The sequence below is a fragment of the Callithrix jacchus genome, chromosome 1 (assembly GCF_049354715.1).
Source record: "Callithrix jacchus isolate 240 chromosome 1, calJac240_pri, whole genome shotgun sequence".
NCBI lineage: Eukaryota > Metazoa > Chordata > Mammalia > Primates > Cebidae > Callithrix > Callithrix jacchus.
Window position 1 is genome coordinate 86,483,343 of NC_133502.1, and position 12,814 is coordinate 86,496,156.

Below are 12,814 nucleotides of genomic sequence, written 5' to 3' on the forward strand. Positions count from 1 at the left end.
ATAATCATGTTTAACTCAAATTTTTAAACTCCAGATTAAAGGGCATAAATAGTTGCATCACATGAAAACATAAGAATTGGTAGAGTGCAGTGGCTCACACTTGTAATCCCAGCACTTGAGGAGGCTGAGGCAGGCAGATCACCTGAGGCCAGGAGTTCAAGACCAGCTTGGCCAACATGGCGAAACCCTGTCTCTACTAAAAATAGAAAAAATAAGCTGGGCATGGAGGTGCGTTCCTGTAATCTCAGCTACTCAGGAGGCTGAAGTAGGCAAATCACTTGAACCCAGGAGGCGGAGGTAAGCTGAGATTGCACCACTGCACTCCAGCCTGGGTGACAGAGAGAGACTGTTTCCAAAAAAAAAAAAGTAAAATTCAACTATGCACTACTTAAAAATGCATTACAAAAATAAAGATATAAGTCAATTAAAAGTAAATTCAGGCCAGGCGTGGTGGCTCACACCTGTAATCCTAGCACTTTGGGAGGCCAAGGTGGGCAGGTCACCTGAGGTTGGGAGTTTGAGACCAGCCTGACTAACATGGAGAAACCCTGTCTCTACTAAAAATACAAAACTGGCCAAGTGTGGTGGTGCATGCCTGTAATCTCAGCTACTCAGGAGGCTGAGGCAGGAGAATCTCTTGAACCCAGGAGGTGGATCATACCATTGCACTCCAACCTGGGCAACAAGAGCAAAACTCTGTCTCAAAAAAAAAAAAAAAAAAAAGTAACGTCACAGAAAACGTATACTATGATAATATGGTAAAAGACTGAAATGACTATAATAATATCAGGCAAAGTAAAAATAAGCTGAAATTACTGATACAGTTTGGATATTTGTGCTCTCCAAAATTTCATACTGAATTGTAATCCTAGTGCTGGTGGTAGGGCCTGCTGGGAGGGTTTGGATCATGGGGGTGCATACCTCAGGGCTTGGTGCTGTCTTTGTGATAGTGAGTTCTCACCAGATCTGGTCATTTAAAAATGTGTGACACATCCCTACCCTCTCTCTTGCTTGCTCCTGCTTTTGTCATGTGACATGTAAGCTCCCTCTTTGCCTTTCATCACAAGTAAAAGCTTTCTGAGCCCTCACCAGAAGCCATGTTTCATGTACAGCATGAAGAACTTTGAGCCAATTAAACCTCTTTTCTTTGTAAATTACCCCGTATCAGGTATTTCTTTATTGCAATGTAAGAACAGACTAATACAATGACTATGTTAATACCAAAGTAAATTTCAGGCTGGTGCAGTGGCTACACCTGTAATCCCAGCACCTGGGGAGGCCGAGGCAGGCAGATCACCTGAGGTCAGGAGTTTGAGACCAGCCTGGCCAACATGGTGAAAACCCATCTCTACTAAATGTACAAAAATATTAGCTGGGCATGGTGGTGCATGCCTATTGGGAGGCTGAGGCAGGAGAATCACTTGAACCCAGGAGGCAGAGGTTTCAGTGAGTCAAGATCATGCCACTGCAATCCAACCTGGATGACAAGAGTAAAACTTGTCTCAAAAGAAAAAAAAATAAATAAAGTAAATTTCTGATCAATGAGTATTGCCAGTAGAAAAAAAATTGGCTATTCCATAATGATAAACCATCTTAATTCTAAATGTTTATGCACCTAATTGCAAAGCTTCACATACTGAAAAAACTCAAGGAAAAGATAGACAAATTCACAATCATAGGTAGAGATTTAAATGCCTCTCTCTCAGTAATGATAGAATACAGAAATGGAAAATTAGTAAGGATACAGAAAAATTTATACAATATCACAATACAGAAAAATTTATACAGTATCATCAATCTACTTGATCTAATGACATTTACAGAACATTCCACCCAACAATATAGGAATATACATATTTTTCAAGAACTGATGGGGCATTTATCAAGATATATCATATTCTGGGACATCAAGTCTCAATAAATTAGGAAGGACTAAAATCCTTCTAAATCTATTCTCTGACTAGAGTGAAATTAAATTAAAAATTATAACTGAAAGCTCATTCACAGTTTTCCAGGTATCAGAGAAAAAATGACATATTCCTTTTAAAAAATGAGTGAAATTATAAGTGGGAGCTAAACATTGAGTGCACATGGACACAAAGAAAGGAACAATAGACCCTGGGGTCTATTTGAGGATGGAGGGTGGGAAGAGGGTGAGGACTGAAAAATTACTTATCAGATATTATACTGATTACCTGGGTGACAAAATTATCTGTACACCAAGCTCCCATGGCATGCAGTTTACCAGTGTAATAAACCTGCCATGTACCCTTTAAGTTAAAATAAATATTGTAAAGAAAAAAAGTTTAAAATAAAAAATACTGAGAAGTATTTTGAACGAAATAAAATTAAAAACACAACAAATTTAAGGAAGGCAGCTAAAAAAAAAATGACATGGGGAAGGGTGATGTGTGGCAGTGAAAAACTATACTAGAAAAGGAGAACAGTTGCAAATCAATAATTTCTATTTCCACCTTAAGAAACTAGAAAGAGAAAAGCAACTAAACACCAAGAAAGTAAAAGTAAGAAAATAATAAAGTTCTGACCAAACATAAATTGAACAGAAAGCAGAGAAATAGAGAAAAATAAATAAAACCAAAAGCTGATTCATTGAGAAGGTCAAGAAAATTAATATATCTTTAGCAAGACTGGCAAGGAAAAAAGAAACTAATTGCCAATATCTGATAAGAAGTGGTATTAGTATGGAATCTAAAGATGCTGAAAGAATAATAAAGGAATATTGTAAAAAATTGATGCCAAAAAATTCAAGGACTTAGGTCAAATGGACAAGTTTCCAAGAGTCAAAAACTACCAAAGCTCTGTCATGAAGAAATTGAAAACTTGGGTAGCACTCTATCTATTAAAGAAAGATTTGCAGCTAAAAACTTTCCCCCAAGTTAAGCTCCAACTCCAGGTTACTTTACTAATAAATTCTATCAAGCCCTTAATGAAGGAATAATACCAGTTATACACAGACTTTTTTTTTCAAATTGCTTTCTCACTTGACAAAGTAAATATCAGATGATATATTTAATCAATTTGTCTTCATTAGACATCTTTATTATTTATATATATATATATTTTATCGCATTTTAGGTTCTAGAATACATGTGAAGAACATGCAGGATTGTTGCATAGGTACATACATTGCAATGCGGTTTGCTGCCTCCATCCCATCACCTATATCTGGCATTTTTCCCCGTGTTATTCCTCCCCAACTCCCTACCCCCTACTGTGCCTCCCCTAGGCCCCCGCAACAGACCTCAGTGTGTGATGCTCCCCTCCCTGTGTCCATGTGTTCCCATTGTTCAACACTCGCCTATGAGTGAGAACATGCGGTGTTTGATTTTCTGTTCTTGTGTCAGTTTGCTGAGATTGATGGTTTCCAGGTTCATCCATGTCCCTACAAAGGACATGAACTCATGGTGTTTTATGGCTGCATAGTATTCCATGGTGTACTATTCCATGTGGTATATGTGCCACATTTTCCCTGTCCAGTCTATCATTGATGGGCATTTGGGTTGGTTCCAAGTCTTTGCTATTGTAAACAGTGCTGCAATGAACATTCGTGTGCATGTGTCCTTATAACAGAATGATGTATAATCTTTTGGATATATACCCAGTAATGGGATTGCTGGGTCAAACGGAATTTCTATTTCTAGATCCGTGAGGAATTGCCACACTGTTTTCCACAGTAGTTGAACTAATTTACACTCCCACCAACAGTGTAAAAGTCTTCCTATTTCTCCACATCTTCTCCAGCATCTGTTGTCTCCAGATTTATTAATGATCGCCATTCTAACTGGTGCACACATAGCCTCTTTCAGAAAACTGAAGAGGAGGGAATCCTTCCTAATCCATTCTATAATGCCAGCATAATTACTCCAATACCAAAACATGTAAAATACATTATCAAAATCTTTCTTACTGTTGTAGCCCTCATAAAAGCAGATGTCAAAATTCTTAGCAAAAGTTTAGCAAATGCAATCTACAATATACAAAATAGATAATATATCATGTCTAAATGGAAATTCAAGATTGTTTTAACATTGGAAAATGAATTAAAGAAATTATCTTACTACTGAACAAAAAAATCTTATCATGTCAATAGATATAAAAATACATTTGAATAAGTTCAACATCCATTTCTGATTAAAAAGGAAAAGTAAAATTTTCTCAGGAGAGCAGAAATGAAAGGGACTTTGCTCAATCTGATAAAGCACCTATGAAAAACTTACATCTGAGCCTCCTACAATCAGGAATGAGACAAGGAGGCCCACTGTCAGCATTTCTATTCAACATTGTACTGAAGCTGTAGCCAGTGCATCCAGGCAAGAAAAACAAGTTAAAGCCACTTGTGCTGGAAAGGAAGAAAACATCTTTTACTCACTGACAACATGGTTGTCTAAGTAGAAAATATGATTGAATCTACACAACTGTAGAGGCAAGAGCAAAGTGGTTGATCTTTGATGTGCCTGATAATTGCAGCCAGTGAAAACTCCTGGTACAGATTGATGGAGTTCAAAATAGGTAGGTGATGTTTTTTTCACTCTCACACCCTCAATAGTTTATTCCAAGCCACTGGTTTCAAATGTTTGATTGTAATGGAATGCATATCTATCAGGTATTCATCAGGCCAGGCTGGGCTCACCCATCCTGTTGCTATCCTCTGCTCACACTAGTCTCATTACATCATTCTCCGGTTATTTACCCAGATCCCTTATGGCCTCTGTCACATAGGCAGCCTGATGCTTAGTCTCAAATTAATCACCGTGCTATAAAAGATTAATTATCCTTGCCATATAATCTATCATTTTCATGTTAAATTCTCTCATTTAGTCTATGTCTACTGTATTTTGTTTCTGACCAAAGAGAAAACACGATTGTAAAGAGTTGAGAACCTGAAAGATTGCCATAATGATAAAAACAAAAACATTGCTGGCAATATTCAATAATTCTTCACAGAAGGCAAGAGGTTTGGCATTGTGCATGGAACATTTGTCTGAGGTGATCACATGGAGGGCCCTGCCTCAGTTTACCTCCCTCATTGACCTGCTTGTTGACTAAATTGTCACAACCTGATTTGCATTCCTTTGAAGCTGCCTCCTTAATCGAAGCCACTAATCTGCAGAAAAATCAAAACACACATTTAGTATCACACACAAGCTAATGTTGTCTTATACACTATCTTATTGGGAATTGGAAATTCCATAAAGATGGAGAGGAATTAAATTGAAGGCAAGTAAGCAAGATACTAGCATGCAGTCAGACTCCTGGCAGAAATTATGCATGGTCTGCCTTATTCTCACCCTTGGGCCACTGCCTGCCTGTCTGCGGGCCTCAGTCATGCCCAGCTCCTGTGGCTTCCTAGAAAGTGTGGCCTTGGCCAGTTGCTACCATCACTATCCCTTCAATGGGTCCTGGATCCCAGCATTTGCCTGGTAGTCCTGGGCCCACCTGCTGATGGTCAGGGTAAAGGGGGTAGGGGGAAGGGGTTATTCTGCTTCCTTTACATGGAAGTGTGGGTGTTTTTGAGGGGCTGGACAGCAATGAGCATGGTTCCTTGACTCTGGGGGCATGGGGTGTCTGGCCACTTCCACATTGTTGCCACTCACTCCTGGTGATACACCAGGCAACAGAGGCTCCACTCCTGAGGCATGTCCCCTGGCTGCCCCAGCATTGGACCTTCCCCAAACCATGGATGAGCTCCAGTTCCTTCAGCATGAGCCAGGCTCACTCTTTCACCCTACAGCCAGCCTAGGCTGTGCTGGCTTCTGGGCTGCCCCAGGGCATCGGCTGGGAAGTGGGGTGTATGTATGTGAGGCGCCAGTGTTGGTCCATTCTTGCTGGGAAGCCTTATTTTCCCAGCTTTTCCCTTGTGCCACCCTCAGCCCTTTCTCTCACATGACTTCCCTTCCAGGTCGCACCACTTTGCTGCTTGACCTTGAGTGTTAGCAACGCTTCCCCACTCTAGGACTCAGTTTACCTTTTGTAGGTCTAGAGGGGCAGAATAGGTGTTTTCTTCCTAGCTTGACTCCAGATCAACAGCTTGCCCTCCCCTGATAGCGCTAGAGAGATCTGTGAATCACTGCCCACTCTCACTCCTGCACCCCAGGCCTTCCCAGGTCACCTGCTCTTAGGTTCCCCCACACCCCTACATGCCAGTCTCTCCCAGCAGCCTTCCTGTAGATTCCTTCTCCCTTCTCCCCCGTCTCTTTACTGTAGATGCTTTGGAGCCCATCAGCCCAAGGACCAGGACTCCACTGCCCTGCACGCCTCCTACTCCAGGATGTCCTTAACCTTTGGCAGATGCTCTGGTTCTAAAACTTGGACCAACACCAGGTACCCCAGGCAGGGCCCTAGTTATGCTCTCCTGCCCTGGAGGCCACGTTCAGTGGCTGGCTGAGCCTGATGGGAACTTGTACAGTCAGGAAATCTCTCCACAGCTCCAGGCCCAGGTAAGTGTTTCCCAATACTCTGGCCCAGGGGATTGGTCCTTTGACGCCAGAAGCACATCTCAGCTTCAAGGAAACCTGAAAAACATGCAAGACTCTACTGCCATCAGAATTCACTTTATTTTTATTTTTTATTATTATTATTATTTTTTCTTTAACTCCATAAAATAATTATTTTTTTTTGAGATGGAGTCTCCCTCTGTCACCCAGGCTGAAGTGCAGTGGCATGATCTTGGCTCAGTGCAACCTCCACCTCCCAGGTTCAAGTGATTCTCTTGCCTTAGTCTCCCCAAGTAGGTAGGACTACACGTGTGCGCCACCACACCCAGCTAATGAGTCTCGCCTGGAAGGACGGACTGATGAGATCAGCTTCCTCAGGCAGCTCTATGAGGAGGAGATCCGGGAGCTGCAGTCCCAGATCTCCGACACGTCTGTGGTGCTGTCCATGGACAACAGCCGCTCCCTGGACATGGACAGCATCATCGCTGAGGTCAAGGCGCAGTACGAGGAGATCGCCAACCGCAGCCGGGCTGAGGTGGAGAGCGTATACCAGACCAAGTATGAGGAGCTGCAGATACTGGCTGGGAAGCACGGGGATGACCTGCGGCGAAGGAACACTGAGATCTCCGAGATGAACCGGAACATCGGCCAGCTCCAGGCTGAGATCCAGGGCCTCAAAGGCCAGTGGTCTTCCCTGGAGGCTGCTATTACAGATGCTGAGCAGCGTGGGGGCCGGGCACTCGAGGCTGCTCGTACCAAGCAGCAGGAACTGGAGACCTCCCTGCAGCGGGCCAAGCAGGACATGGCACAGCAGCTGCCTGAGTACCAGGAACTGATGAACGTCAAACTGGCCCTGGACATCGAGATTGCCACCTACCGCAAGCTACTGGAAGGCAAGGAGAGCTGGCTGGAGTCCGGGATGCAGAACATGAGTATCCATACAAAGACCACCAGTGGCTATGCAGGTGGTCTGAACTCTGCCTATGGGGGCCTCACAGGCCCCCGCCTCAGCCGCACCAGCTCCACCAAGGCTGTGGTTGTGAAGAAGATTGAGACCCGCGATGGGAGGCTAGTGTCCAAGTCCTCTGACATCCTGCCCAAGTGAACAGCTGCAACAGCCCCTCCCAGCCTGCCCCTCCTGAGGCTGCCCCAGAACCCAGGATGGAGGCCGCTGTGCAGGGGAGCACAGGGAACTGGAGACCCACGCTACCCTCAGCCCTAGCCCTCAGTCCACCCTCAGGGAGTTTACTGCCTGGGGACCCCCCTTGCCCATGCCTCCCCAGCAGCAAAACAATTCAATTGCTTTTTTTTTTTTTTTGATCCAAAATAAAACCTCAGCTAGCTTGGGGGAAAAGAAATATATTTATGATTTTTATTTTTTTTTTTGAGACAGAGTCTCGCTCTGTTGCCAGGCTGGAATGCAGTGGTGTGATCTTGGCTCACTGCAACTTCCACCTCCTGAGTTCAAGAGATTCTCTTGCCTCAGCCTCCCAAGTAGCTGGAACTATAGGCGTGCACCACCACGCCCAGCTAATTTTTGTATTTTTAGTAGAGACAGGGTTTCACCACGTTGGCCAGGATGGTGTCAATCTCTTGACCTCTCGATCCACCCACCTCGACCTCCCAAAGTGCTGGGATTATAGGCATGAGCCACTGCACCTGACCCCTGGCCAATAGTTTTTTAATAACTCCTACCACAGTATTTTCATTTGCTATTTATTCAACAAATATGATAGACTAAAAATAATTAGCAAGTCCGGGCACAGTGGCTCACATCTGTAATCCTAGCACTTTGGGAGGTCAGGGCGGTTGGATCACCTGAGGTCGGGAGTTTGAGACCAGCTTGGCCAACATGGTGTTAAAAATTAGCCAGGCGTAGTGGCAAGTGTCTGTAATCCCAGCTACTCGGGAGGCTGAGGCGAATCTCTTGAACCCAGGAAGCAGTTCTGTTGCAAGTATAGTTGTAACTGCAATCCAAAATATCTTAGAAACTTGCCATTTGAAGCGTCATCACCTGGGATCTTGCTAGAATATGTATTTAACAATATTCTCAGGCAATTTTAATGATCCTCAGGTTTGAAAAACACTGTCTTAAAGGAAAGAATGGCAGGCAAATTTCAACTCTAAGCATGCTATGCTGCATGTTCTTGGGCAAATTCCTCTAAGTCTGAATTTTAAAATAGTTAAATATGGGTAGTAATGAATGAAGTGTCACCTTGTAAAGCTTCTTTGAGAAACCCAAGTGTTGACAAACCCTTTGCAAAAATAAAGTAGCTGAACATATTCTAATACAGTTATGTGGGCTCTTGTTCTTATGAGGCAGTGAAAATTACGCTTTAATCAGAGCTTCTGAGTCACAATCGCTGGAATCTATTATTAGCCTTTATGTCCTCACTCTAGAGAGAGCGCCTTTTCTACTTTTGGCTGTTGGGAAACTGATTATGCTCTTCAAATAGAAACTGCAGCAGCAGATGAACTTTAAGAAAACATAATAGTGTTGGTAAAAAGAAAAATTTTTAAAAGGAAGAAATGAAGTAAAACAAACTTATAAAATGAGCTATTTTGATATTCCATTGCTGTCCTCATAGCATTATTGACTTAATAATGAAGCAATATTACTTATTCACAATTGTATAGCCAATGGCCAAAGACTGAATGACCTCTGCTTTCTGAAATTGTTTCATTCACAGAGTCCACTTCTAATGGGAACATCCAGGAGATATCTTCAGGGAGCTTTGGTTTGACTCCCAGCCCCCAACATTTTAAGGTATGGATTTGGAAATAATATAGTTGGTTTAGAAAGGTAAGTCTTATTTTATAATTGCATATTCTACAAAGGCATTTCACTTTCACAGCTCCTGCAAGACAATTATCCCCAGATTGAGATACACCCTGCTCCTGAATTCATGCCTGCATACCAGCCATCCTTGATGGCTTTCTTTTTTAACCCAGCTGGAAAATAAAATGTTTCCTTGTTCTCTGAGTCCTTCCCTCAAACCTCCTATAAACTCTCTGATTCTGTCATCTTTTCTCTTTCTATTGGCCCTTTCATATCTCTAATCAAACAAACAAAAGCCCTTCACTCTACTTCACCGATTTCAATATTTTAGCTTCTCCTCTCCTTTACTTCCCATTTATCTTTCAGTCCATCCTGCTCTATTTTCACTTCTACAATTGCACAGAAATTGTCTCTGATACAAGTTTCCAGCCTACACTTTAGAGCTGATATTACTTGATCTCACTTCAGTGGTAGCAATATATTGCTAATGGAAGAACCACAGATCTCACAGAGAGCTTTAACTTCTCCAGGTAATTTCATCATGTCTGTCTATACCCAACAAAGCCAAACCCTGAACAATGGCCAATTCAGCCTCCATTTGACACAAGCCAACTTGTATTTAATGAATAAAACTAATGCTTTTAAAATTATAATGAGTTGGGCATGGTGGCTCAAGACTATAATCCCAGCACTTTAGGAGGCTGAGGCAGGTGGCTCACTTGAGGTCAAGAGTTCGAGACCAGCCTGGCCAACATGGCAAAACCCCATCTCTACTGAAAATACAAAAAATTAGTTGAGTATGGTGACACTAATCTCAGCTACTTGGGAGGCTGAAGTGGGAAAATCATTTGAACACGGGAGGCGGAGGTTGCAGTGAGCTGAGATCACACCACTGCACTCCAGCCTGAGTGACAGAGCAAGACTCTGTCTCCAAAATAAGAAGTAAATAAATAAATAAATAAAATTGATAATTATGGAATTCAACCAATAAACTTACAATACCTTTATTAAGATTCTTTTTAAAAGAAAAACACATATTTTTATTAGAAAAAGTAAAGGATTGGGCGGCGGCGCGATCAGCCGGGCTGTAACCATCGTCCTTCCGGGAGCGGCTCGAGCGGCAGCGGCGGCCTGGCACCGCGCGAGGCGACGCCACAGGGCAGCGGGGGCAGCGGGGGCAGCGGCGGCAGCAGGAGACGCAGCGGCGGCCTCAGCAACAGCAGCAAGACTGACTCGTGGAGACTCGCAGCCGCCGGGTCGGGCCGGGTGTCGCGCGCCGAGGCTGTGGGGGGAGTCGCCGCCGCCGCCGCCGCCGAGGTGACTGAGGAGAGAGGCGCCTCCTCGCTCCCGCCGCCGCCGGACTTCAATGCCCAGTCCCCAGCTCGCCAGCGTTTTTCGTTGGAATTTATGGCGATTCTGAGTGTGAGGACAGATTTCTGCCAGGCTCAGCACAGCCTTTCGCTGACAAGTGAGCTTGGAGGTTCTATGTGCCATAATTAACATTGCCTTGAAGACTCCTGGACACCGAGACTGGCCTCAGAAATAGTTGGCGTTTTTGCTTTTTTTTAATTGCAAGCATATTTCTTTTAATGACTCCAGTAAAATTAAGCATCAAGTAAACAAAAGTGGAAAGTGACCTACACTTTTGACTTGTCTCACTAGTGCCTAAATGTAGTAAAGGCTGCTTAAGTTTTATATGTAGTTGGACTTTTTGGAGTCCGAAGGTATCCATCTGCAGAAATTGAGGCCCAAGTTGAATTTGGATTCAAGTGGATTCTAAATACTTTTGCTTATCTTGGAGAAGCTTCATAAGGAATAACCAAGTTGAATAGAGAAAACAGGGATTGAAAATGGGCATTTTAGTGGTCTTTTTAATGTTTTCTGCTGTGAACATTTCAAAATTCATTGATTTTTTTCACTTTCCCCATCACGCTCACACTTTCTATTTGCCATAATGAACCGTCCAGCCCCTGTGGAGATGTCCTGTGAGAACATGTGTTTTCTGATAACTCACAACCCTACCAGTGCTACTCTCAGCAAGTTCACAGAGGAACTTAAGAAGTATGAAGTGACGACTTTGGTTCGAGTTTGTGATGTTACACATGATAAAGCTCCAGTTGAAAAAGAAGGAATCCGGGTTCTAGATTGGCCATTTGATGATGGAGCTCCACCTCCTAATCAGGTAGTAGATGATTGGTTAAACCTGTTAAAAACCAAATTTCGTGAAGGGCCAGGTTGCTGTGTTGCAGTGCATTGTGTTGCAGATTGGGAAGGGCACCTGTGCTGGTTGCCTTTGCTTTGATTGAATGTGGAATGAAGTATGAAGAAGCAGTTCAGTTTATAAGACAAAAAAGAAGGGGAGCATTCAATTCCAAACAGCTGCTTTACTTGGAGAAATACCGACCTAAGATGCGATTACGCTTCAGAGATACCAATGGGCATTGCTGTGTTCAGTAGAAAGAAATGTAAACGAAGGCTGACTTGATTGTGGCATTTAGAGGGAACTCTTGGTACCTGGAAATGTGAATTTGGAATCTTACCTGTGTCATCAAAGTAATGATGGATTCAGTACTCCTCAACCACTCTCCTAAACATTGGAACAAAAGCAAACAAAAAAGAATGAATAAAATGTCTATAAAATGAATAAAATATTTAAGAAAAGAGAAAGAAAAAGGATTCAGGCATAATAAAATTTGATTGCAGAGATCTTAATGTACTGACTGACTGTGAGCAGATGCCAATGGGAACATAAGTCTGTAGCACCATTACTCACGTGAGGGAGTGTTTTAATCCTTTATGTATACATCACTAACAGTGGAACCTTGAAGGAGTACATTTCTCAATCTTGACATAAATTATAATGTATATTAACACACTAGTTTTTTTCCCATAAGTTTTATATTGAATCCAAGAAAGCTTTATCAGTGTCTGACACCAAGACATACCCTTTAACCCTAATGTGTCTGGAATGTCCACAGTATATCCCACTGTGTGGTGGATCTTTAGCTTTAGAAATTGGCTTTGACAAGGGAGAGTCATGAATTATGAACGACAAAATTGAATTATGGTGTAAGATGTAGCTCCCATACCTGCACAGCCTGTGAAGCTCAGTGATTGAATGATAAGATTTTTACAAATGCTGTGGAATGTGGGATTAGCATCATGATAGAACCAGGAAGACTGTTGTAGTTCCTTTATGTCTCAAAAACTGTGTGATGGCTTCTAATTAAAACATTGTTCATACAAGGCTAGCATTCTTGTAATGATGCAATATACATTTGATTTATCCATTGTTACTATTGTCCACATGAAAAGCAAAAATTAACATGTTTATGATTTAAATTATGTAATATATAATTATAATAGTAATAAAAGCATACATAATAATTTTTATATTATGATTACATCAGGTGGGGTTTCCTTCTTTTGCTTTGAAAGCTGGGTAAAATTGAATTATACAGCCAATAACATGCCTTGTGCAAGTCTAATACTCTTGAAAAGTGGAATCTCTCAGATAAGCCAAAGTTTCATGGTCACCTCTGGCTGAAATTTTCTACTTGTATGCAGAGATTCTTGAATG

The 12,814-nt window shown here is 42.3% G+C and overlaps 1 pseudogene; it reads left to right on the plus strand.

Moving 5' to 3' along the window:
* Positions 1-10,530: 10,530 nt before the first annotated feature.
* On the plus strand, positions 10,531-12,480 carry LOC108591749 (protein tyrosine phosphatase type IVA 2 pseudogene; annotated as a pseudogene).
* The last annotated feature ends 334 nt before the right edge of the window (positions 12,481-12,814 follow it).